Source organism: Puma concolor, chromosome E4, assembly GCF_028749965.1.
Source record: "Puma concolor isolate L17-30 chromosome E4, mPumCon1.1.hap2, whole genome shotgun sequence".
NCBI classification, from domain to species: domain Eukaryota; kingdom Metazoa; phylum Chordata; class Mammalia; order Carnivora; family Felidae; genus Puma; species Puma concolor.
The window spans coordinates 54,488,139-54,515,683 of record NC_141683.1 but is presented as its reverse complement, the minus strand read 5'-3'; the positions used below and the strand labels follow the sequence as shown (position 1 = coordinate 54,515,683).

The window sequence follows — 27,545 nt, the reverse complement described above, 5'->3', positions numbered from 1 at the left end:
GGAACTGTGTTCACTGGAGGTTGCAGGGCCTCGGGCACATGGTTCAGTGTGGAATGTAGTGCTGCGGGCACTGGATACACTGGAGGGTGCAGTGCCTTGGGCACTCTGTTCACTGGAGGGTGCAGTGTCGCGGGCACTGCATTCACTGCAGACTTCAGTGCCACAGGCACTGGGTTCACTGCAGGCTGCAGTGCCTCTTGCACAGGGTTCACTGGAAAGTGCAGTGCCGCTGGCACTGGATTCACTGGAGGGTGCTGTGCCGCGGGCACTGGGTTCACTGGGTGGTGCAGTGCCGCGGGCGCTAGGTTCACTGGAGGGTGCAGTGCCGCGGGCACTGGGTTCACTGGAGGGTGCAGTGTCATGGGCACTGGGTTCACTGGAGGCTGCAGTGCTGTGGCACTAGGTTCACTGCATGCTGCAGTGCCAGGGGAACTGGGTTTACTGCAGGCTGCAGTGAGGTTGGCACTGGGTTCACTCTAGGGTGCATTGTCACGTACACTGGTTTCACTGGAGGCTGCAGTGCTGTGGCAGTAGGTTCATTGCATGGTGCAGTGCCAGGGGAACTGTGTTCACTGGAGGGTGCAGTGCCTCGGGCAAAGGGTTCACTGCGGAATGCAGTGCCACGGGCATTGGATTCACTGGACTCTTCAGTGTCTGCTCTGTTCACTGGAGGGTGCAGAGCGCGGGGACTGGGTTTACTGGAGGTTCCAGTGCCGTGGGCACTCGGTTCACTTCAGTCTGCAGTGCCACGGGCACTTGGTTCACGGTTGGCTGCCATGATGCTGGCAGTGGCGTCACTGGAGGGTGCAGTGTCATGGGCACTGGGTTCACTGGAGGCTGCAGTGCTGTGGCACTAGGTTCACTGCTGCTGTAGTGCCAGGGGAAATGTGTTCACTGGAGGGTGCAGCGCCTCGGGCACATGGTTCACTGTGGAATGCTGTGCCGCGGGCACTGGGTTCACTGGAGGGTGCAGTGCCGTGGGCACTGGGTTTACTGGAGGGTGCAGTTCCGCGGGCACTGGGTTCACTGGAGGGTACAGAGCCGCGGGCACTGGGTTCATGGGATGTTGCCGTGCTTTGGGCATTGGGTTCACTGGAGGGTGCAGTGTCGTGGGCACTAGCTTCACTGCAGACTGCCATGCCACAGGCACTGGGTTCTCTGCAGGCTGCAGTGCCGCTGGCGCTGGGTTCATTGGAGGGTGCAGTGTCACAGGCACTGGGTTCACTGGAGGTTGCAGTGCTGTGGCACTAAGTTCACTGCATGCTACAGTGCCAGAGGACCTGTGTTCTCTGGAGGGTGTAGTGCCTCGGGCACAGGGTTCACTGCGGAATGCAGTTCCGCTGTCACTAGATTCACTGGAGGGTGCAGTGCCGCGTGACCTGGGTTCACTTGAGGGTGCAGTCACTTGGGCGCTGTTTTCACTGGAGCGTCCAGTGCCTTGGGCACTGGGTGCACTGGAGGGTGCAGTGCGGCGGTCACTGGATTCACTGCAGACTGCAGTGCCTCATGCACTGTGTTCACTGTAGGCTGCAGTGCCTTGGGCAATTAGTTCATTGGAGAGTGCAGTGCCTTGGGCATTGGGTTCACTGGAGGAAGCAGTGCCACAGGCACTGGGTTCCCTTCAGACTGAAGTGCCATGGGCACTGGGCTCACTACATGCTACAGTTCACTGGCACTGGGCTCACTGGAGGGTGCAGTGTCCCGGGCACTCAGTTCACTGGAGGTTGCAGTGCTGTGGCACTAGGTTCACTGCATGCTGCAGTCCAGGGGAACTGGGTTCACTGGAGGTGCAGTGCCTCGGGCACAGGGTTCACTGTGGAATGCTGTTCTGCGGGCACTGGGTTCACAGGAGGGTGCAGTACCGCGGGCACTGGGTTCAGTGGAGGGTACAGAGTCGCAGGCACTGGGTTCACTGGAGGGTGAAGTGCCGGGGGCACTGGGTTCACTGGTGGGTGCAGTGCCGTGGGCACTGGGTGCACTGGAGGGTGCAGTACCGTGGGCACTGGGTTCCCTGGAGGGTACACAGCCACAGGCAATGGGTTCACTGGAGGGTGCAGTGCCTTCGGCATTGGTTTCACTGGAGTGTGCACTGCCGCGGGCACTGGGTTCACTGCAGACTGCCGTGCCACAGGCACTGGGTTCACTGCAGGCTGCAGTGCCACTGGCACTGGGTTCACTGGAGGGTGCCGTGTCACGGGCACTGGGTTCACTGGAGGTTGCAGTGGAGTGGCACTAGGTTCACTGCATGCTACAGTGCCAGGGGAACTGTGTTCACTCGAGGGTGCAGTGCCGCAGGCACTGCGTTCGTGGCAGAGTGCATTGCTACTGGCACTGTGTTCACTGCAGGCTGCAGTGCCTTGTGCACTGGGTTCACTGGAGGGTGCAGTGCCACGGGCACTGGATTCACTGCAGATTGCAGTGCCACAGGCACTTTTTTCACTGCAGGCTGCAGTTCCGCGGGCACTGGGTTCCCTGGAGGGTACAGAGCCGCGGGCACTGGGTTCACTGGAAGCTGCAGTGCCACCGGTGTTGCCTTCACTGGAAGCTGCAGGGCCGCGGGCTGTGGGTTCACTGGAGGCTGCAGTGCCGCGGGCCCTCGGATCACTGCAGGCTGCAGAGCACCGGTCAATGAGTTAATTGGAAGCTGCAGTGCTGCGGGCACAGGGGTTACTGGAGGATGCAGTGCGAACCTTATGGGTTTTCCCTCGTAGGTAACTGTCAACTCTTGGTTTCTTGCTGAGAAAATTTTTCTTTATCACGACATTTTTTGTTTTAATTACTATACGACTTGGTGTGGATCTGCTTCTTTTGAATATACTGGGGATTCTTTGTGCCTCCTGCTCTGGATCTGTTTCCTTCCCCGCATTAGAGAAGTTTTCATTTATTGTGTCTTCAAATAAATTTTCGGATTCTATTTCTCAGAGTTCTGAGAATGAGAAATAGGACAGAAAAGACCTATTGAAGGTTCTCTGATGAGTCACTGGATTTGCATGCATGGAGGACAGATTTGAGACTCAAATGCCCAACCTACCTTTAACTTCTAAGAACTAGAAGAAAACAACAATCTATGCCCAATGTTCTCAAAAGGGGAAAATTAATCCATATGAGAGTGGAAACCAATGAAACAGACCATGAAATCAATAGAAAATATGAAGAAGATCAACAGCGCGTTTTTAGAAGAGTGAAACAAAATTGTCAGGACTATACATAGACTATGCTAAGACATAAAGGGGACCAAATTCAAAAGAATTATAAATAAAAGAGAAGATATTATGCCTTATACCAAAGAAACATAAAGCAGACAAAGTGGCGACTATGGCCAAGTTAGATGACCGAAAACTACCTACCTAGAAGAAATGTATAGGTTCTTAGAAACACACAACCTACCAAGATTGTACCAGGAAGATATAGAAGGTTTGCACAGACCCATTAAAGGAAGACTGTATCAATACAAGAAGATAACCAATGTAAGTAAATTGAATCAGTAATCGAAGTTCTGCCAAGGAAGAAAACCCCAGGACCAGGTGGATTCATTGGTGAATTTAACCAAACGTTTGTAGAAGAACTAACAGCAGTCCTCTCACTGATTCAAAAGGAATGAACACCACCAAACTCATTTCATGAGACTGGAATTACCCTGGTAGGAAGCCAGAAAGGATACTAGCTGAACAGAAATCTATAGGCCAGTATCCCCATGATGAATATAGATGAATAATTCCCAATAATGTACAGGCAAACCAAATTCAGGATCACATGAAAAGGATCAGTGACCGTGATGAAGGGTTTTTCCCTGTAAAGGCAGGATGTTTCAGAAATGCAAATCAATAAATGTGACCCCTCACATAATTGAATGAAATAAAAATCAACCAGAAACCAGACTCTTAACTATAAATAACAAATGGAGGGTTACTATAAGTGAGGTGGGCAGGGGCATGGGTTAAATGGGTGATGGGCTATGGAGGGCGCTAGCAGTGAGGATCACTGGCTGTTGTATGTAAGTGATGGATGATTACATTCTATACCTGAAATTAACATACACTGTATGTTAACCAATTGGATTTAAAAAAAAACTTGAAAAAATAAGAAATGCATACATAAATTTAAACTAAACTAAATACATTTTATTTTTTTTTAATATATGAAGATTATTGTCAAATTGGTTTCCGTACAACACCCAACGCTCATCCCATAATGTGCCCTCCTCAATACCCATCACTCACCCTCCCCTAACTCCCACCCCCCATCAACCCTCAGTTTGTTCTCAGTTTTTAAGAGTCTCTTATGCTTTGGCTCTCTCCCACTCTAACCTCTTTTTTTTTTCCTTCCCCTCCCCCATGGGTTTCTGTTAAGTTTCTCAGGATCTACATAAGTGTGAAACCATATGGTATCTATCTTTCTCTGTATGGTTTATTTCACTTAGCATAACACTCTCCAGTTCCATTCCTGTTGCTACAAAGGGCCATATTTCATTCTTTCTCATTGCCACGTAGTACTCCATTGTGTATATAAACCACAATTTCTGGGGCGCCTGGGTGGCGCAGTCGGTTAAGCGTCCGACTACAGCCAGGTCACGATCTCACGGTCCGTGAGGTCGAGCCCCGCGTCGGGCTCTGGGCTGATGGCTCAGAGCCTGGAGCCTGTTTCCGATTCTGTGTCTCCCTCTCTCTCTGCCCCTCCCCCGTTCATGCTCTGTCTCTCTCTGTCCCAAAAATAAATAAACGTTGATGGACATTTAGGTTCTTTCCATAATTTGGCTATTGTTGAGAGTGCTGCTATAAACATTGGGGTACAAGTGCCCCTATGCATCAGTACTCCTGTATCCCTTGGGTCAATTCCTAGCAGTGCTATTGCTGGGTCATAGGGTAGGTCTATTTTTAATTTTTTGAGGACCTCCACACTGTTTTCCAGAGTGGCTGCACCAATTTGTATTCCCACCAAGAGTGCAAGAGGGTTCCCATTTCTCCACATCCTCGCCAGCATCTATAGTCTCCTGATTTGTTCATTTTGGCCACTCTGACTGGCGTGAGGTGATATCTGAATGTGGTTTTGATTTGTATTTCCCTGATGAGGAGCGACGTTGAGCATCTTTTCATGTGCCTGTTGGCCACCCGGATGTCTTCTTTAGAGAGGTGTCTATTCATGTTTTATGCCCATTTCTTCACTGGATTACTTGTTTTTTTGGGTGTGGAGTTTGGTGAGCTCTTTATAGATTTTGGATACTAGCCCTTTGTTCGATATGTCATTTGCAAATATCTTTTCCCGTTCCGTTGGTTGCCTTTTAGTTTTGTTGGTTGTTTCCTTTGCTGTGCAGAAGATTTTTATCTTCATAAGGTCCCAGTATTTCATTTTTGCTTTTAATTCCCTTGCCTTTGGGGATGTGTCAAGTAAGAAATTGCTACGGCTGAGGTCAGAGAGGTCTTTTCCTGCTTTCTCCTCTAGGGTTTGGACGGTTTCCTGTCTCACATTCAGATCTTTTATCCATTTTGAGTTTATTTTTGTGAATGGTGTGAGCAAGTGGTCTAGTTTCAATCTTCTGCATGTTGCTGTCCAGTTCTCCCAGCACCATTTGTTAAAGAGACTGTCTTTTTTCCATTGGATAATCTTTCCTGCTTTGTCAAAGATTAGTTGGCCATACGTTTACAATAGCATCAAAAACAATAAAATTTATTGGAATAAATTTAGCCAAGGAGGTGAAAGATCTCTACAGAAAACTATAAAACCTGTGTGCAGAAATGGAAGAAATTCAATTTGCATGGAAGAAACAGAACACACAAGTCAGTGAAAAGCCACCCCATGTCCATCTGTAGGAGGAATTAATACAGATACAATGTCCATACTACTCAAAGCCTTCTAGAGATTCAGTGCTATCTCTATCAAGACTCCGATGCAATTTTTATGCAATTAGAAACACATTTCCTCAAATGTATTTGGAACCACAAAAAGACCCTAAGTAGCCAATGCAAGAAAGGACAAAATAGGAGGCATCACACTTCTTGATTTCAAGCTTCATTCTAACACAAAGAAGTCAGTTATGTCACTGGCATAAGCACACACATAAGACAATGGAACGGAAATTGAGAGCCCAATCTACACCCATGCATGCACGGTCAACTAGTATTTGACAAGGGAGTCAAAAATACACAGTGGAGAAGAATAGTCTCTTGAATAACTGGTGCTGGGAAAATTGGATATTCACATGTATAAGAATAAAGGTTAGCACCATATGTTACACCACTCCCTAAAGAGTGAAAGGAAGAAACATAGAGAGATGTGGTTAGAGAGAAACAGTGACAAAGAGGAAGTACAAAGAGGAAGGTCGACACCTGCTCGAGGTATGTGGATGGCATTAGATGCGTCAGGGGAGAGGGGATGTATGAGGTGGCTCTGAGTGCTGTGGCAGAAAGGGCTTGTATCATGGGCACCAGAGTTCCATGACCCCAAGACTCCAACATCCCTGGGTCCAAGCTCTGCAGAAGCCGTTGGAATTGAACAGATGGGTATCCCTCATTTCTTCTGGAATTGTGAGGCTCAGCCTCATGTTCTGTCATGGAGAGGGATGTCTTGAGGGAGATTGTGCTGCTCTTTGGCAGGTATACTCCAAGTCTGCCCTTTGGGGAGGTGTCCTGGGCCATCTCTCTCACTGCCCCAGGCCCTGTTGGATTTCCCCTCTCCCCCACCAGCTGGCCTTCCTCAAGTTCTGAACCCAGGCATCAGACATCATGTTGTCCCCAAGTCCTGAAGTCTGTACGTGGCAGAGGTGGACTGCTGATATTGATTTAAAAAATTGACAATAAGGTCCATATCCTCCCTCTGGGACTAGCGGTGTGCACCCAAATCGTGGGTTGCTATCCTCCTGTCCACAACCAATCTGAGGATTCCAGTAGGTAGGTGACACTGTAAAACACTCTAGTCTTCTCTTACATCAAATTCAAAGACATTTTCTTGTCCCAGCTTTCTTTTAATGCTGAAGAGATGGCAATTAGTAATTGAAGGCATAATGGTCCTACAGGATATTTACCTATATGACTGGTGGACATTATTTCATCCTTCTGTGTCCCTAAAGCACGTTTCATTGGAAATATTAGCCAAGGATACATACTGTAAATTCACAACTGATTCATAGCTCCCTGTAAGTTTCATTCTGACCTTGTCACATATGTGTCATCAAAGATATTATTAGTGACTTTTCAGATAAGCTCTCCACATCAAGATGGTGATGTTAGAGAATCTGGTATAAATGGAATTACACAGGTTCCAAATTAGGAATGATTTTTCATTTTTAATGTTTCTTTTTTCTTTTTTTGAGAGAGCCCGAGCTGGGGAGGGGGGAGAGAGTGGGAGATACCGAATCTGAGGCAGGCTCGACTCTGAGCTCTCAGGACAGAGCCTGACGCGGGGCTCAAACTCATGGACTGCAAGATCACGACTTGCGTCAAAGTCGGACGCTTAGCTGACTAAGCCACCCAAGCGCCCCAGGAATGATAGTTTATTGGCAAAGAAGGAGAAATTAAAAAATAGTGTAAAGGATGTCTATTTTTAATTGAAATATTGTTCACACATTTGTTGTATGAGTTTTAGGCATACATTGTAGTCATTCCATATGTCTATATATTGTACTTAAGCACAAGTGTAGCTATCCTGTGAAAGCATGCAACAGTATTACAGGATTGACTCCATTCCATTGGCTGTCCCTTGTATCCCTAGGACTCATTCATTCCATAGCTGACGCCAGTCTCTCTCTCAAAGGTGTTCATTCTTATCTAACATAAGTATTTTGGTGGTAAACACAATTACCACTGGCTCAGCAAGTGTAAATTGGCGGTCTATTTTTCTGTGAACATTGCTTAAAACATTACAAATGATGTCATTACATTAATAAAGTCGGTTTCATTCTTCACTCACAAGAAAGGAGAAGGAAAAGATTTCTTTGTGTCCCAGGCCCTGTCATTAAAACCTTTCCCACTGTGGAGAACAGGTTTAGTTGCCCAGGCAACTTCAGTGTCTCAGCTGAGCAACCAGGGCCTTCCACATTGCAAAAATGCCCATGATGGCCAACAGAGAGAGCTCGAGCACCACAGACCCAGAGAGGCGGGTTCCTCGGCCCAGGCAGTGATGGCCAGCAGAGGGCGCACCATGGGCTTTTCTGACCCAGGGCACCTGAGAGCAGGAAGGGCTTTGATTGCTCCCAGAGTACTCAGGGCCTCTGCTGCTGCCTCAGTACAGAGAGCAGAGCTGCATTTCCAGCAGGTTGTGCCACCCGCCCCAGGGGAGATCTTGGGAGCTTTGTAGCGAGTTGGCATCTCCTGAGTCGCCAGAGAGAATTTGTCTTATTGTACTCAGTGGTGAGGAGTGGGCGCTGGGTGGCTTCCCTGGGCAAGCTGGTTGCTGAGCTGCACAGGCCCTTGCGTTTTCTGGGTTTCATTCCTCCCCTTCCCGGACAGTATTTGAACAAGACATATTTTACTAAAGGTCTCATGGATTGCAGAGTCCCACGACATCACCTCATTGATGCAGGCAATGGTTTGTTGTTCCAGATTCAGGCTTGTTTCCGGGAAGAAACCCTGACAGAAATTCGGAAGAACGGGAGCTGCATTCCGTTAGGACATGAATACAAGAAATGCTCGTCTTGGGAACTCCTAGAAGAATGAGCTGGGACTCACTTTCCGAGTCCTGCTAGAACCAGTAACCGAGGTAAGGGCACAAACTGTCCCCCACATCATACATGCCTTTTAAAAAGTTTCATGGTTATTTTTCCAACCTAATTAAGTGATTGCAAACTACAGAAAACCTGGTAGGTACCTGTCATTAACGTACGTTATCTTGAATTTAAATTGCAGTGAGTAAAGATACAGTGTAGTATTAGTTTCAGTTGTAAAATATAGAGCAACCCTTCCACACGTCATCCGGTGCTCATCCCAGGTGCACTTCTTAATCCCCAGCAGCTGTTTCACCCATTCCCCACCTTGCTCTGGAAGCCCTCAGTTTGTTTCCTAGTTAAAAGTCTGTTTGTCACTGTCTCCTCCCCGCCCCCCCGCCGCTTTGTTTTGTTTTATATCCATGTGTTAGTGAAATCATCTGGTATTTGTCTTTGTCTGAAAGGCTTATTTCACCCAGGATAACATTCTCTCGCTCCATCCAGCTCATGGCAAATGACAAGATTTCATGTTTTTATGGCTAAATACTATTACATTCCATATACCACATCTCAATTTATTCATCAGATGATGGATGCTTGGATAGTTTCTCTAATTTGGCTGTTGTAGAAAATGCTGCTGTAAACAGCATGTTACATGTATCCCTTTGAAGATTTTGTATTCTTTGTGGAAATGCCTTGTAGTGAAATTGCTGGATCGTAAGGTACTTCCATTTCCAGTTTTTTGTTTTTGTTTTTTTTTTTTGAAATATCCATAATGTTTTCCAGACTGGCTGCACCAGTTTGCCTTCTTACCCACAGTGCAAGAGGGTTATTCTTTCCCCACATCCTGGCAACACCTGCTGTTTCATCCTTCATTGATTTTCGTCATTGTGACAGATGTGATGTGTTCTCTCATTGTACTTTTGAATTGTATTTCCCTGAAGATCAGTATTGTTGAGTATTTTTTCATGTGTCTCTTGGCCAGGTATATGTCTTCCTTCAAGAAATGTCCATTTTTGTCTTCTGCCCATTTTTAATCAGATTTTTCATTTTTTGGGTGCTGTATAACTGTATATATTTTGGGCACTAACCCTTTATCTGATGTCGTTTGCAAATATCATTCTGTAGCTGTTTTAGTTTTGTTGATTATTTCCCTGGTGATAGAAGGTTTTAATTTTTATGAAGTCTCATTATTTTTGCTTGTGTTTCCCTTACCTGTAGAGATATATCTGCAAAGACGTTTGTACAGGCAATGTTAAATAAGATACTACCCGTGTTATCCTCTGGGATTTTTATGGTTTCAGGTTTCACATATAGGTCTTTATCCGTGTTGGATTTATTTTTGTGTATGTTGTAAGAAAGTGGTCCATTGTTGTTTTTGTTTTGTTTTGCAGGACGCTGTCCAGTTTTTCCAAAACCATTTGTTGAGGAGCCTTTTTTTAAGTTTATTTACTTATTTTTGAGAGAGAGAGAGAGAGTATGCAGAAGAGGGGCAGAGAGAAATGGAGACAGAGAATCCCACGCATGCTCTGCACTGCCCTGAGATCATAACCTGAGCTGAATTCACAATCACACGCTTTGTTGACTGAGCCACCCCTGTGTCCCAAGACTATCTTTTTTCCCATTGGATGCTCTTTCCTGCTTTGTTGAGAATTAATTGACCATATAGGTGTGAGTTCATTTCTGCGTTTCTATTCTATTGATCTATGCCTCTGTGTGTTGTGGTGGTGGTGGTCGTGGTGGTGGTGGTGGTGGTGGTGGTGGTTTTGCCAGTTCCATACTGTTTTGATCAGTATAGTTTTGTAATATAACCTAAAGTCTGGAATTGTGATGTCTCCAACTTTGCTTTTCTTCTTCAAGTTTGTTTTGGCTGTTTGGGGACTTTTGTTATTCCATACAAATTTTGAGATTATTTGTTCTTGTTCTGCTCACAAATGTTTTTGTTAGTGTGATAGGGATAGCATTATATGTGTAGATTGTTTTGAGGAGTGTAGACATTTTAACAGTATTTTGTGCTTCCCATCCATGAACATGAAATGTATTCCATTTCTTTGTGTCCTCTTCCATTTCTTTCATCAGTGTTTCATAGACTTTAGAGTACACGTCTTTCACCTCTTTGGTTAGGTTTATTCCTGGTTTCTTGTGGTATTTGTGAGCCTGTCAATGGGATTGATCCCTTACTTCCTCTCTGTGTTAATTCATGATTTGTGTTAGAAATGCAGTACATCTATGTAGCTTGATTTCTGTATATTGTGACTTGTGGAATTCATATATCAATTCTAGCAGTTTTTAAGGGAATATTTCATGCTTTTTAGAGAACACATCATGTCAGTTCCAAATAGCAAAAGTGATACTTCTTCCTTGCCGATTTGGATGCCTCTTATTTCTTTTTGTTGTCTGAGTGCTGTGGTTAGGGTTTCCCGTACTATGTGGGATAACAGTGGTGAGAGGGGTCATCCCTGTTTTGTCCCTGACCTTGGAGGAAAATTTTTCAATTTTTCCCCATTGAGGATGAGATGAGCTGTGGTTTTTTCCTAGATGACCTTTATTATGTGCAGGTAGGTTGACTCTCAATGTACTTTGCTGAGGGGTTTTATCATGAATGGATGTGACATTTTGTCAAATAGTTTTCCTGCATCTGTTGAAAGCATCGTATTGTTCTTATCCTTTCTTCTATTACTGTGGTGCATCATGTTGATTGATCTGTGAATGTGGAACCACGCTTGCAGCCCAGGAATATATCCCACTTGATTATGGTAAATGATTCTATTAATGTATTGTTGACTTTAATTTGAAGGTATTTTAATAAGAATTTATACATACATAGTCATCAGGCTATTGGACTGCAGTTTTATTTAAAAAATTTTTTAACATTTTTTAAATGTTTATTTCTTTCCTTTGAGTACATAAAAGGGAGGGAGGGGCTCAGAGATAGGGAGAAAGAGAATCCTGGCCATGCTCCACACTGTCATGACAGGGTCCAACATGGGACTCGAACCCACGCACTGCAAGATAATGTCCTAATCCGAAATTAAGAGTTGGACAGTAAACAGCCCGAGCCACACAGGCGCCCCGCCAGTTTTCGGTTTTAGTGGAGGCTTTATCTGGTTTTGGTATCAGGGTAATGATGGCCTCATAAGATGAATTTATAAGTTTTCCTTCTTTTTTATTTTTCGTAATAATTCGAGGAGAATACATATTACCTCTTTCTTAAAGGGGTGGTAGAATTCATCAGTTAAACCATCTGGCCCAGAACTTTTGTGTTGGGGGGAGATTTTTGTTATTACTGATTTGATTTCTTTCTCTTTTCAGAATATATGTATCTTCCTGTTTCAGTTTTGGTAGTTTGTGTGTTTATAGGTATTTGTCCATTTTTCTCAGAGTGTCCAATTTGTTGCATATAGTTGTTCATAATATTAACTTCTAACTGTATTTTTGTGGTGGACTGTTATTTCTCCTTTCTTATTTGTGATTTTATTTATTGGAGTCCTTTCTCTCTTCTTACTGAAAAGTCTGCCTAGAAGTTTTCATGTTGATTTCTGTTTTCCGAGAACCAGCCCCTGGTTTCATTGATTTTGTCTAGTGTCTTTTTGGTTTGAATATCCCTTATTTCTGTCTGAATCTCTATTACTTCCTTCCTTCTCCTGTTCTTCTTCTGATATGTGACCTAGAATATGATCAACTCTGGAGAATGTCCCATGTGCGCATGAAAAGAATATGTACTCTGCCATTTTAGTATGGAGTGTTCTAAATATATCTGTTAAACCCGTCTGGTCCAGTGTGTCATTCAAAGCCATTGTTTCCTTGTTGATTTTCTGTTTACAGCTTCTGTCCATTGATGTGAGCGATGTGTTAAAGTCCTCTACTATCGTTATATTATAAAAAATGAGTTCCTTTATGGTTGTTGTTAAATATTTTATATACTTGGTGATCGCATGTTGCGTGCATCAAAATTTACAATCATTGGGTCTTCTTGTTTCATTGTCCCCTTTAGTATGAGATAGCGTCCATCTTCATCTCTTGTTATAGCTTTATTTATTTATTTACTTATTTATTTATATTAATTTAAGTCATAGTTGACATATAGTGCATTCTGGGATTCGGGAGTAGAATTTGGTGATTCATCCCTTACATACAATACCCAGTGCTCATCCCAGCAAGTGCTCTCCTTAATACTCATCCCACATCTAGCCCAGCACTGACCCATTTCCCTCCATCAACCTTCGGTTTTTTTTCTCTAACATTAAGAGACTCATGTGGTTTGTTACCACTCTTCTCGTTTCCTGCCCCCTTCCCATGTTTTCATCTGTTTTGTTTCTTCAATTCCACATGAGTGAAATCATATATTTGTCTTTCTCTGATTGACATATCTCACTTAGCATAATACATTCTAGCTCCATCCACATCATTGCAAATGGCAAGATTTCATTCTTCTTGAAGTTGAGTTATATTTCTTTGTATATACATATGTTTGTATATATGAATGTACACATATGTACATATGTATATATGCGTATACATACATACACACGCACACACACCACAACTTCTTTATACCTTCATCAGTTGATGGATACTTGGGCTTTCTCTATAGTTTGGCTACTCTTGATAATGCTGCTATAAATACTGGGTTCATGAAATGTCACTATTAGGTATTTACCCAAAGTGTACCAAAATAGAGTCTGGGTTTTAAAGGTTATTTTGCCTGATATAAGTATTGCTACTGGCTTTCTTGTGACATTATTGGCATAATAAATATTTCTTCATTCCCTCACTTCAAATCTGCAGGAGACTTAAGTCCAAATAAGGCTTTGTAGGCAGCATCTAGATAGACATTGTTTTTTTGTTTGTTTGTTTGTTTGTTTGTTTGTTTGTTTGTTTTGTCCATTCTGACGCCCTATCCAATGTCTTTTGATTGGAGCATTTAGTCCATTTATATTCCGAGTGATTATTGATAGGTATATATTGAGTGCCATTCTACTAGTTGTTTTGCCATTGTTTCTTGATGTTTTCTCTGATCCTTTCTTGTCTGTAACACTTTGAGTCCTAGATTTCCACTCAAAGAGCCCGATTTAAATATTCTTTTCTTTTGACTGGTAGTACATTTCTTTACTTCTTTTTAATATTTCTTTTTTTTTTATTTAAGCCCAAGTTAGTTACTTTATAGTGGAATACAGTTTCAGCAGTAGAATTTAGTGATCCATCAAGTACAAAATATATCCAATACTCATCCCAAGTGTGCCCGTAATGCCCATCACCCATTTAGCCCATACCCCTATTCAGTAACCCTCCTGGAACCCTGAGTTTCTTCTCTGTATTTCAGAGTCTCTTATCGTTTGACTCCCTCTCTGTTTGTATCTTATTTTGCTTTCCTTTCACTACGTTCATCAGTTGTATTAAATTCCACAGATGAGAGATATCATATGATGTTTGTCTTTCTCTGACATATTTTGCTTAGCATAATCAGGTCCGGTTCCATCCATGTTGTTTCAAATAGCAAGATTTCATTCTTTTTGACCGCCGAGTAATATTCCATTGTATGAATATACCACATCTTCTTTATCCATTCATCTGTCAATGGTCCTTTGCGCTCTTTGCATAACTTAGCTATTGTTGATAATGTTGCTATAAACATTGCAGTGCATGTGCCACTTCGACTCAGCGTTAGTGTATCCTTTGGATAAATACGTAGTAGTGCAATTGCTGGGGCCTAGTGTAGTTCTATTTTTAGTTTTTCTGACAAATCTCCATAGTATTTCCAGAGTGGCTACACCACTTTGCATGCCCACCAGCATTTCAAAAGCGTTCCCTTTCTCTGCATCCTTGCCAACATCTGTCTTTTTCGGAGATGTTAATTTTAGCCATTCTGATAGGTGTGTGGGGATATCTCATTGTGCTTTCGATTTGTATTTCAGTGATGACAAGTGAGATTGAGCATCTTTTCATGTGTGACCAATCTGGATGTCATCTTTGTTAAAGTGTCTCTTCACGTCTTTTGCCCATTTCTTCACTGGATTATTTGGTTTTTGGGTGTTGAGTGTGATAATTGTTTATAGATTTTGGATACTAAGCCTTTATCTGATATGTCACCTGCAAATATCTTCTCCCATTTCATTCAGTGGCCTTTCAGTTTTGCTGATTATGTCCTCTTCTGTGAAGATGCTTTTTATCTCAAGGTCCCAATAGTTCATTTTGGTTTTTATTGCCCTTGCTTTGGAGACATGACAAGCAAGAAGTTGTTGTGGCCAGGAGCAAGGAGGTAGATTGCCTGTTTTCTCCTCTAGGATTTTGATGGTCCCTTTCTTACATTTATATCTTTCACCCATTTTGAGGTGTGTGTGTGTGTGTGTGTGTGTGTGTGTGTGTGTGTGTGTGTGTGTGGTTTAAGAACATAGTCCAGGTCCAATCTTCTCATTGTTCAGTTTTCCCAGTACCATTTGCTGAAGAGACTTTTGTTTTTCCATTGGATATTATTTCCAGTGTTATCAAAGATTACTCGGCCATATGTTTGAGCGTCCATTTATGGGTTCCCTATTCCATTCCCTTGATGTCTGTGTCCGTTTATGTGCCCGTACCATACTGTCTTGATGATTGCGGTTTTCTAATACAACATAAAGTCCAGATTTTAATGTCTCCAGCTTTGTTTTCTTTTTCAACATGACTTTGGCGATTTGGGGTCTTTTCTGGCTCCCTACAAATTTTAGGGTTGTTCTAGTTCTGTGAGGAATGCTGTTGTTATTTTGATAGGAATTGCATTGAATGTGTCGATTGCTTTGGGGAGTATTGACATTTTTTTTTTAATTTTTTTTTCAACGTTTATTTATTTTTGGGACAGAGAGACAGAGCATGAACGGGGGAGGGGCAGAGAGAGAGGGAGACACAGAATCGGAAGCAGGCTCCAGGCTCTGAGCCATCAGCCCAGAGCCTGACGCGGGGCTCGAACTCACGGACCGCGAGATCGTGACCTGGCTGAAGTCGGACGCTTAACCGACTGCGCCACCCAGGCGCCCGGGGAGTATTGACATTTTAATAATATTTGTTCTTCTCATCCATGAGCATGGAATGTTTTTCCGTTTCTTTGTGTTTCTTCCATTTCTTTGATAGATGTTGTATGGTTTGTTCCTTTATTTTTTTATGTTTATTTTTGAGAGAGAGAGAGAGAAAGAGAGAGCACATGAGCAGGGGAGGGGCAGAAAGAGAGAGAGAGGGAGACACAGACTCTGAAGCAGGCTCCAGGCTCCGAGCTGTCAGCACAGTGCCCATCACGGGACTCAGACCCACAAATGCGGGATCATGTCCTGAACCGAAGTCGGCACTTAACCGACGGAGCCATCCAGGCGCCCCTCTAGTACACAGGTAAAAGTGTACTGATCTTTTACCTCTTTGGTTATGTTTACCCCTGGGTATTTGATGGTTTTCAGTGCAGTTGTAAAGTACATCAATCCTTGATTTCTCTCTGCTGACTCATTGGTGCATAGAAATGCAGTCAACTTCTGTATATTGATTTCATATCCTGAGACTTTCCTGAATTCCAGTATCAGTCCTAACAGTTTTTCCATGGAGTCTTTTGGATTTCCTTGGAAAGTATAATGTCTGCGAAGAGGGAAATTTTGACCCTCCTTGCCAATTTGGACACCTTGTATTTCTTTTTGTTGTCTGCTTGCTGTGGTTAGGACTTACAACAGTTTATGGAATAGCATTGGTGAGAGTGGACATCCCAGTCGTGTTCCTGACCTTAGGGGGAAAGCTCTCAGTTTTTCCTCATTGAAGATGATATTAGTTGTGGGACTTTCGTATCTGGACATACTGATATTCAGAAAAGATCTTTCTATCCTTCCTTTCATGAGTGCTTTTTTTTTTCCATCAAGAAAGGATGCTGCATTGTGTCAAATGCACTTTCTGCATCTATTGAGAGGATCATATGGTTGTTATCCTTTCTTTTATCAATGTGATGTATCACATCAGTTGATTTGCAGATATTGAATTGGTGGTGCATCCCAGGAATAAATCCAATTCATTGTGGTGAATAATTATTTGTATGTATTGTTGGATCTGGTTCGTTATTTTTTGTTGAGAATTTTTGCGTCCAGGTTCATCAGGGAAATTGGTCTGTAGTTTTCCTTTCTGGTGGGGTCTTTGTCCAGTTTGGACTCAAGGCCAAGCTGGCCTCATAGAATGAGTTTGGACTCAAGGCCAAGCTGGCCTCATAGAATGAGTTTCTCCTTCCATTTCTCTGGCCATGACCTTATCTTGTTCTTTCATTTGGGATGCATTCCTCTTGTCTTGGCATTTTGGCTGAGTTTTTGCCTTCTCTGTGTTACAAACGCTCATTATGTTAGCTGCCTGTGAGATGAATGGCTTTATGAAAAGGAGATCATCTAGTGTCCAGGGCCTGACCATCAGGGAGTGTCTTTGGTGTGTGTTGCATACACTGTTTTGTGTTCTGGCTGCACTGTCCTTCAGGCCAGTTGTATGGACAATGTATGGTCCTTGGCAAGAATGTGCTGAGTTTTGTCTAGGTCAGCTCTGATCTGCTTCTTAAATGAGACTTGAAATGACTGCCACTCGAAGTGAAGCTCTGCAGAACTGTCTGGTCAAGAGAGGTGGTGTGGTCATGGGCTTCCGCTGGTCCCCTGGGGAAGGGGACACCTCCATTGGGACTTAGGCAAGCCTGATTGACCTAGAAGTCCAGTCTCACCAGAGCACAGGAATGTGGGGTTGGTGTAAGCATCTTAGGCAGCCAGTGTGGGGATGACATTGTTTCCAGCAGATGGCTCTGTGTTTATGCTGTGGGGAAGAGGAGGAAAATGGTCCCACACACCTCCTCTGTCCTACCTCCTTTGTCCCCTTGTTGTGAACACTGCCTCTCAGGGATGCTCTCCATGATGAGTGTATAATTGCACCACTGTGTGCACCAGGCGATGTACAGGTCACTGTTTCCATACCATCTGCCTGTGAGTAGTTTGATGCCTTCTCTCAAGGATTAGACCAGTGCCTTCAGGGCTGTATCCCAGCCAAGCCTGCTAACCTTTGAAACTCCACATTCTCGGGGTCTGGATCACTTGGTTAAGTGTCCGAGTCTTGATCCTGGCTCAGATCATGACCTCGTGGTCATGGGCTTCTCTCTCTCCCTCTATTCCTGCCCCTCTCTTGCATGTGCTCTCATTCTCTCTCTCTCTCTCTCTCTCTCTCTCTCAAAATAAATAAACTTAAAACAAATTTAGTGGCATGGAATACCTTCTTTAGGTGAGATTTCCTCCCTGAGGGAATGGCAGGGGTCTATCAGTTAAATTTGCAGCAATGAGTAGGAATTTCATTGCTGACTGGTTAGAGGTTACATTCCTACAGGAATGAATTTAGGGTTAGTGACATGAGGCCTTAACGTAAGTAACTCCATGATGGTCCTGTGAGTTTTCTTTACATTCCAAACCCATATTTTTGCACATAATTTTTTTTATTAAAAACATAACCCTAAATAATATTTTAGCCATCTACTGCCAGCCCGATGATCATACCCTGTAAAACTGTGACCATCTCCTAATCATAGATGAAGATCAACTCTGTGGCTATAAGGTTTTTGTGACTCTAAATTACATTGATGTATGTTACTAAGATCTTTGTGAGTCTAGGTTACTTCTGGCCTCCTGAAATCTTTGACCCAGGGACACCCAGCCAGGTTTCTGAGCCATCACTTAGGCACAGAAGCACCCTTTGCAAGTCACCTCTTCCTAAAGCGTGTCTTTCCCTCTGGTACTTCTGGGTCTTACCCTTTTGAAGATCACATGCTGTGATGGACATCCCCTCATGAAAACCTGTCAAAGTGGACAGTGAGAGAAACCTGCTTGCCTGTGACTGCCACTTCATGGTCACATCTTTTCCTTCTGAAACCCCTTGAACACCCTATCATTCTTCCAGCCTTTGAACATCTCTTCGATTTGGAAATAATTCATTCTCTTGTATTCCTGCTAAAAATATGCGTGAAAATATTAAAGCAAGGATTCTTTACAATAAGTGAGCCAGTCACAATGATCCATCTGGCCGTGTGTACGTATGTTTTCTTTTTTGGACACTGTTCAGGCATGATGTGAAGTACATCCTGTAAAATCTGAGTATCATTCATTATCTAGGATAACCGCCTCTATGGAAAGCCATTTAATGACATGTTCATTCAAGATCCGAAAAACACTTAATTTACATACCACATAATACAGTGGTGTCTACATACATTATTATCTTAAAATATGTAAAATGGATGTTTCTATGAAGTGTATATCATGCATTCAGTTTTCTGTACCATGAATGCTATTATTTAAATTACACAATAGTAAGAACAACAAGAATAGGTACATGGCCATCACTAGTAACTAATACTAGAACTAGTCATATAATATTAGGTGTTGAAAACATAAAACCATGATTACTAATAATCTTTTCAATCGTGGTGGGTTTCTAGTTACCAGAAAAATTGGGAAGATATTATTGAGTCTCCACATACATCAGAGTGTTTTCTGACTATTGATGTCCTCTAAGTTGATACATGATCACAATCAATATCCCAAAGAGATATGGTACTATTAACTAACTTTGTATTTGTATTCAGATTGCTTCAGTTTTAACCTCTTCTGTCCCAGACTCATCCCAGCTGGCACATTACAGTCATCCTGTCTCCTTTGGCTTCACTTGGCCATGGCGATTTTTAGATTTTTCCATATTTTTCATAATCTGCAAAGTTTTGAGGGTACGTTTGTAGAATGTATTTTGTAGAATGATCCTTGGTTGGGATATGTCTAACGTTTGTTCAAATGCTTAGGCTGACTACTGTGTTTTGGAGCAGAAGATCCAGAGGCATAGTTCCATCCATAATTATCACTTCACATAAAGGTTGTTTACTCTGAAGATTTGGGTCTTTTGTGGTTCTGTAAAAATTTTAGGACCGTTCTAGTTCTATGAAAAATGTTGTTGCTGTTTTGATGGCGATTGCATTAATTGTGTCAGTTGCTTTGGGAAGTATAGACATTTCCATGAAATTTGTACTTCCGATCCATGAGTATGGAATATCCTTCTATTTTTTGGTGTCATCTTGTATTTCTTTCATCACTGTTTTATAATTTTCAGAGTATAGGTCGCTCACCAGCTTGGATAGATTTATTCATAGATACCTTATTATTTGGTGTACAACTGTAAATGGGACTGTTTTCTTAATTTCTCTCTCTACTGCTTCGTTATTGTCTAGAAATGCAACAGTTTTCTGTACAATGATTTTGTATCTGGTGACATTGCTGTATTCATTTATCACTTCTAGCAGTTATTGGGTGGACTCTTTAGGGTTTTCTACATATAGTGTCATGTAATCTGCAAAGTGTGAAAGATTCACTTCTTCCAGATTTGGATTACTTTTTCTTTTCTTTTCTTTTCTTTTCTTTTCTTTTCTTTTCTTTTCTTTTCTTTTCTCTTTTCTTTTTTTCTTTTCTTTTCTTTTACTTTAATTTACGTTGTTTTGTTTCGTTTTGTTTTGTTTGATTTATCTGCTGGCTCAAGATTGGACTTCCAGTGCTATGTTTATTAAAAGTGGTAAGAGTAAACATCCTTGTGTTTTCCCTGACCTTATAGGAAAAGCTCTCAGATTGTCTCCATTAAGGTTGATTATAGCTGCAGGGTTTTCATAGAAAACATTTATTGCATTGATGTATGTTCCCTGTAAACCTACTTTAGGGGGTTATAATGATGAATGAATGTTGTAGTATGTCAAATGCTTTTTTTTCATGTATTGAAATGACCGTATGGTTCTTTTCTTTTAACGTTTATTAATTTTGAGAGAGACAGAGTGTGAGCAGGGAAGGGGCAGAAAGAGAGTGGGAGACACAGAGTTCGATGGAGGCTCTTGGCTCTGAGCTTTCAGCACAGAGTCCGATGTGGGACTTGAACTCACGAATCATGGGGTCATGACCTGAGATGATGCCAGACTGCTAAAGGATTGTGCCACCCAGGTGCCCCGATCATATGGTTCTTATCCTTTCTCCTGTTGATATATTGTATCACATTGATTGATTTGCAAATACTGAACCACCCTTGCAGCTTGGGAATAAATCCCACTTAATTGTGGGATATATTTACAGTTGTTATATCTCCTTTTGGACTGTACCCTTTACTGTTATATGACGTCCTCCTCTGTCTCTTGTTATGTACTTTAAGTGTATTTTTTCTGATACAAGTATTGCTACTCTAGTTGTTTTTTTTCATCCGTTCTTACACCCTATGTCTCTAGATTGGAGCGTTCATTCCATTTACCTTCAAAGAAATGATTGCTATGTATGTATGTATGTATGTATGTATGTATGTATGTATGTATGTATTGCCATTATATTACCTGTTTTCTTGTGGTTTCTAATGATTTTCTCCGATCCTTTCTTGTCTGTCTTTCATGTTTTGCTTATTTTCTTTAGTGAAGTATTTTAATTTATTTACCTTTATTCTTAACATATTTGTGACTGGTTTCTGATATATGGTTATTGCTGGGTTATTTATATAACCTCTTCTGCGTTTAGCAGTTTGTATCAAGCTGATGGTCATTTACCTTGGAACCCATTATTTTCTCCTCCCTAGGTTTTTGGTAGATGTTATTATATTTCAAATCCATATCTCTGAGTTCCGTAAATATTTTTTACAAAAATATTCATGTTTTACACGATTTGTGTCTTTTACCTCTATAGTGTCACTTTTGGTCTCTCCTTTCCACTCAAAGAGTCCCTCTTCATATTTCTTGCAGGACTGGTTTAGTGGTACAAACACCTTTAGTTTTTGTTTGGGAAAGTCTGTGTCTCCTTCCATTCTGAATGATAGACTTGCTGGATAGAGTATTCTTGGCTGCTGATTTTTCCATTCAGCACTTTGAATATGTGATGTCACTTGCTTCTCGCTTGCCAAGTATCTGTTCAGAAATCTGGTAGCTAGCCTTATGGGTCTTCCCTTCTAAGTGAAGGTCTCTTTGTGTTGCTGCATTTAAGAGTTTTTCTTTATTGTCACTGTAATTTGCAAGTTTGCTTACAATATGTCTGGATGTTGGCCTGATTTTGTTCATTTCGATGTGAATTCTCTAGCCTCCCGCATGTGGATGTTTGTTTCCTTCCCCAATTAGGGCATTTTTCAGCTATTGTTTCCACAAATAAATTTTCTGCCCCCTTTTCTCTTTCTTCTGAGACTCCTACAATATCAATATTGTTGTCTTTGCTGTAGTCACTGTGTTCCCTTAGTCTCATCTCACGTTGCAGAATTCTGTTCTCTCTCTTTGGTTCAGTGTGATTAATTTCTATCACTCAGTCTTCGAGGTCGCTGGTTTGCTCCTCTGCTTCTTCCGTCCCTTTGTTAGTTCCAGCAAGCGTGTCTCTCCTTTATTTTTTCCTCAATGTCTACTGTACTATTTCTTATCTCTAGTCAGGGGTCTCACTCTTCTACTCATTGCACAACTCTAATGAGTATCCTTATGATCATTGCTTTCAAATCTGTATCAGGTATGTTACCTACATATCTTTGGCTTAGATCTCTGGCTGTGACTTTGACTAGGTCTTTCATTGTGGAAAAACATCTCTGTGTGTCCATTTTGTCTTTCTCTCTGTCTCTATTTCTCTGTGTTAAGAAAGTCAGCTGTACCTTCTGCTCTTGAAACTAATAACGTTATGAAGAAGAGGTCCTGGAGAACTCAGCAGTGCACATCTCCGTTTATAGGACCTGGACCTTCAGGAGGATATCGTATGGGTACTGTTCACAGCCTGCTGTTGTGTCTGGGTTACTTTTCCTTTTAGTGCAGGTGTCTGCTCTGATTGCATGCTGTTGTGGGCTGTGCTTCATCTCAGTGGTTTTAGTGGGACCCAGGCAGGCCAGCTGTGGGGTGGTACGCCCGCTGGATAACTTGGGCACAGGGCAGGAGTGTTAGCAAAATTTCACAGGGCTACAAGTCCTATGCCAGATTTCCCGATGTCCTTTCTTGGCTGGGGGCTGTGGCCCAGCGGTGGAAGCTAGGGGCTTGAGGATATGCACAGAGCATGTCTGTGCCCGGGGACATGTGGCTTAGAGAGACAGATGAGGGTGCCTGGATATGTATAGCTGGGTGAGGTGCAGATGTGCACAGCATGTTGTGGCAGCTATTTATGCAGCTTGTCAGACAGGGTGCCCTTGTGGTTTGAAAAATGTTTGGCCTGAGACCAGCAGGCTTGGTTTGGTGAGTCCCCTAGTGAACCCTTGGGACTGGTGCACTGCTAATGGGTTAGTTAGGAAGTGTGTGTGCAGCCTCACCCTCTTGTGGGTGCTTCTATGCTTATTCTGGGAGGCTGGGGGAGAAGAGTGGTGCCTGTGAGCTCCCTCATTGTTGGAGAAGTTCTCCAACACACTCCAGAATCAGCATGAATACATCTGTCTCCTGTTCCCTTGGCATTGTGCAAAATGCCATGTTTACATTGCCTCTACACACGCAGGGATCTGGCTATCACTCATCATCCTGGATCTCCCAGTGCTGGGTCATCTGACCTCCAAAGCTCCTGTATATGAACACAAAGGCATTCAGCCCCTCTAAGTTCTAATGCCCAATGTTATGGAGATTAGTCTTCCCTGTATGACCTCCCTGGTGTGGGGCTCACTTTTTCTGCCCCTTCTGCAGGCAGACGGCCTCCACCTTTCTGACATTCCTAACCTTTCTGATGCAGCTTCTCTCTACTTCGGTGTGGAGTTTGTTCTGCCCGTCTTTGGATCGCTCTTTGGTTTATGGACTTGGATGTGGAAGTTATGCAGTTGAAAACATGAGACAGGATGAGCTCAGGGTCCTCTTACTTTGCTATCATTAATTTTTTAAATGTATTATTATTTTGGATTTTTGAGACATGGGAAGGCAGACTCATATCACACATGCACTTCAGGATTGGAAAGGAACTTTCCCACATTTGCTTCTATTATTTTATGTTTTGAAACTCTCTTTAATGAGGTACAATTACATATAACAAACCTCAAGTTAAAGGGTATACTTTGATGAGATTGAGGGTACAGGACCATGGGTACAGCACCATGAAATCATATGGTTTCTCCCTAAACCTTCCATCATGATCCCTTTGTGTCTAATGCTAATGTTGCTTTTGAAGTAAGGACTACTTTTTTTTCCCCACGTTTTCACATATTGCCCAGGTGTCTGAAAGCTGGCTTTGGGGTATCTCCTTTTCCGATAGACTATATTCCCATAAGTTTTGCAGTCGGTTTACCTTTGGACTTTTGCTTCTATTGTATCTTTTTGCATGTTCACATGCTCTCGTTGTAATACTTTAATGAGGTCTTCATCATCGCTTTAATTTTCACTAAATGGTATGAGCTTCAGTTCCACTTATGACAGAATGCACAGGCTTCCTATGATGTGTATTCAAGAGCAAGGCAGATATCCTGAGCACTTGAGGTAAGAATGTCACCCTGTCTTTTTGCTGGCCCTCTTCCCTTCCCTGCGAGACAAGAATCACCTTTTGTTCACACAGAAATGTGGGTGAAGTCAGTAGAAAACATTGCCTTCTCTCCTCTTCCCTTTATATCTCAAAATCCTTGCCACTATTTTCTGCCTTTCCCTTTCTCTGACTCAATCTCCCAGGCCCACTGTTCCACTCCAGCCATGATCAGGGTGTTCTCCAGCTACTGGCCTCTGCCCTGTCCATCCCTCAGTGAGAAATCTGGAGTAGGATTATGCATTTCACAGGACTGATCAAGAAATATGTGATCCTCAGAGCCCTCCTGCACAAGGTTGCTGTCCGTGGAGACATGGCATCCTGAGGGAGGATCTAACTCCATGCGTGGCCTCCTCACTCATCTCCCACAGTAACTGCTGGTCCCTGATCCTTACCCACCATTACTTTTTTTTTTATATGAAATTTATTGTCAAATTGGTTTCCATACAACACCCAGTGCTCATCCCAAAAGGTGCCCTCCTCAATACCCATCACCCACCCTCTCCTCCCTCCCACCCCCCATCAACCCTCAGTTTGCTCTCAGTTCTCAACAGTCTCTTATGCTTTGGCTCTCTCCCACTCTAACCTCTTTTTTTTTTCCTTCCCCTCCCCCATGGGTTCCTGTTAAGTTTCTCAGGATCCACATAAGAGTGAAACCACATGGTATCTGTCTTTCTCTATATGGCTTATTTCACTTAGCATCACACTCTCCAGTTCCATCCACGTTGCTACAAAAGGCCATATTTCATTTTTTCTCATTGCCACGTAGTATTCCATAGTGTATATAAACCACAATTTCTTTATCCATTCATCAGTTGATGGACATTTAGGCTCTTTCCGTAATTTGGCTATTGTTGAGAGTGCTGCTATGAACATTGGGGTACAAGTGCCCCTCTGCATCAGTACTCCTGTGTCCCTTGGATAAATTCCTAGCAGTGCTATTGCTGGGTCATAGGGTAGGTCTATTTTTAATTTTCTGAGGAACCTCCACACTGCTTTCCAGAGCGGCTGCACCAATTTGCATTCCCACCAACAGTGCAAGAGGGTTCCCGTTTCTCCACATCCTCTCCAGCATCTATAGTCTCCTGATTTGTTCATTTTGGCCACTCTGACTGGCATGAGGTGATACCTGAGTGTGGTTTTGATTTGTATTTCCCTGATAAGGAGCGACGCTGAACATCTTTTCATGTGCCTGTTGGCCATCCGGATGTCTTCTTTAGAGAAGTGTCTATTCATGTTTTCTGCCCATTTCTTCACTGGGTTATTTGCTTTTCGGGTGTGGAGTTTGGTGAGCTCTTTATAGATTTTGGATACTAGCCCTTTGTCCGATATGTCATTTGCAAATATCTTTTCCCATTCCGTTGGTTGCCTTTTAGTTTTGTTGGTTTTTCCTTTGCTGTGCAGAAGCTTTTTATCTTCATAAGGTCCCAGTAATTCACTTTTGCTTTTAATTCCCTTGCCTTTGGGGATGTGTCGAGTAAGAGATTGCTACGGCTGAGGTCAGAGAGGTCTTTTCCTGCTTTCTCCTCTAAGGTTTTGATGGTTTCCTGTCTCACATTCAGGTCCTTTATCCATTTTGAGTTTATTTTTGTGAATGGTGTGAGCAAGTGGTCTAGTTTCAACCTTCTGCATGTTGCTGTCCAGTTCTCCCAGCACCATTTGTTAAAGAGACTGTCTTTTTTCCATTGGATGTTCTTTCCTGCTTTGTCAAAGATGAGTTGGCCATACGTTTGTGGGTCTAGTTCTGGGGTTTCTATTCTATTCCATTGGTCTATGTGTCTGTTTTTGTGCCACTTACCCACCATTACAAATCAGCCATATTCTAGGGTCAGGTACCTGTCTATCTGACCCCAAGCACCAGGAGTCAGTGAATATTTCTAAAATAAATGAGCACAAGCACCCCATGCATCTAGATATAGGAAGTTACCATCACCCCAGAAAACTCTCTCGGGCTCCTCTGCAAAAAGGGCGATCTTGCTACTATCCCCCATCACTGCAATTTCTTCTAGTTTGTTACCTGTGTGTATAGGAACCGCACTGTGTGCATTCGATGGGGGGTGAGAGTAGGTTCTCCTAGAAGCAAACACTGAAACAGAGACAGAACAGTGAAAGTACAATTAAGGGATACTAAGAAAAACAGGAGAGTGCAGGGTGAGCAGAGAAAGCATGCAGGCAGATCTGACACATTTTTAAGATATATAATCACCATACTCTGTCACCTCACACAGTCCTCTTCAAATTTCAAAATAGTTGTCGTATAAGGCAGTGAGATTTACGAGATTTGGGGTTATTTCCCTATGGTCTTATGTTTTCCTACATGCATTCCCTCTTCGGTACTTAATCTGTGGCCTCAGATGAACACTTTAGTGTGTGGATGCATCTGCGAGTCTATATGTAATGGAATATGATTGTCTTCAGATCTCAGATGTAGAACTCTGATATACACATTCTCGTAATTATCTTTTTCTTTCTTTGTCTGGCAGGGCCTGAATCTTAATACAATAAGTGTGCCGTTGTCTTCTTTAAAGTGGCGATCCCCAATCCCTGGGCTGAGGCGCTAACCATCTTAGTTTAATGAACTTCTGTGACCATCTTTTTTTGGTGATCATTTGTGTGGAGATATCTTAATTGAAACTGTGAGAAGGTGAGTGGATATTTCCCAGACATTTTGCAGATGCATTCTGTATTCTATGTCTTCTTTTCATTATGTCCTTAGAAACAAATATTACCCCTGTTTCACAGATAACACAGCTCAGGCTCTGTGTAGGTCCCACTGAGAATTGGTATTCTGGCTGAGATAGCAGGAACACAGGGAGACCCTCGGGATATTGTGAGAGAAGTTTAAGGAGATAGATGCAAAGCCGTAGTCAGGTTATGTCAGGGGTCCAGCAGGGGTGGCATCTGGGCATCCCTGAATTGTAGGTTTACCCAGGCTAAAGGCCAATGCAGGCACTCAGCTGATCTAGATCCTGTCTTCACTTATTTTTAAAAAAAATTTTTTTTCCAATGTTTATTTATTTTTGGGACAGAGAGAGACAGAGCATGAACGGGGGAGGGGCAGAGAGAGAGGAAGACACAGAATCGGAAACAGGCTCCAGGCTCTGAGCCATCAGCCCAGAGCCTGACACGGGGCTCGAACTCAGGGACCGCGAGATCGTGACCTGGCTGAAGTCGGACGCTTAACCGGCTGCGCCACCCAGGCGCCCCGATCCTGTCTTCACTTTTAGTCTCACTGAAGGATATGAACTTAGGCAGACAAGCATTTCCTTAAGACCAAGTTAAATTTCCTATATATCCAGGGCATTTTTTCACCCATAAATATCCAGAACCTTCAGACAACGCAGGGAGACAGCAACCTTTTTAGGTGATCACCTGGGTGCACTTTGACAAATATGACATTTTGGAGAGGAACCTTGCATTGTGCACTGAGAGTGATCCCA

At 42.9% G+C, this 27,545-nt stretch overlaps 2 protein-coding genes across 6 annotated transcripts in view; one reads left to right on the top strand and one right to left on the bottom strand.

Moving 5' to 3' along the window:
* Positions 1-27,545, bottom strand: part of ANKRD45 (ankyrin repeat domain 45) — a 338,931-nt gene that overhangs the window by 236,868 nt on the left and 74,518 nt on the right. The window lies entirely within an intron of this gene.
* Positions 1-27,545, top strand: part of LOC147572686 (uncharacterized) — a 199,546-nt gene that overhangs the window by 152,112 nt on the left and 19,889 nt on the right. The window contains exon 3 of one of the 4 annotated variants that reach the window (XR_015246262.1): positions 8,535-8,685. The exons of the other annotated variants lie outside the window; for them this stretch is intronic. The gene's annotated coding sequence lies outside the window, so the exon portion shown is untranslated. Of the gene's footprint in view, positions 1-8,534; positions 8,686-27,545 lie in introns of those variants that run through there. 4 annotated transcript variants of the gene reach the window in all.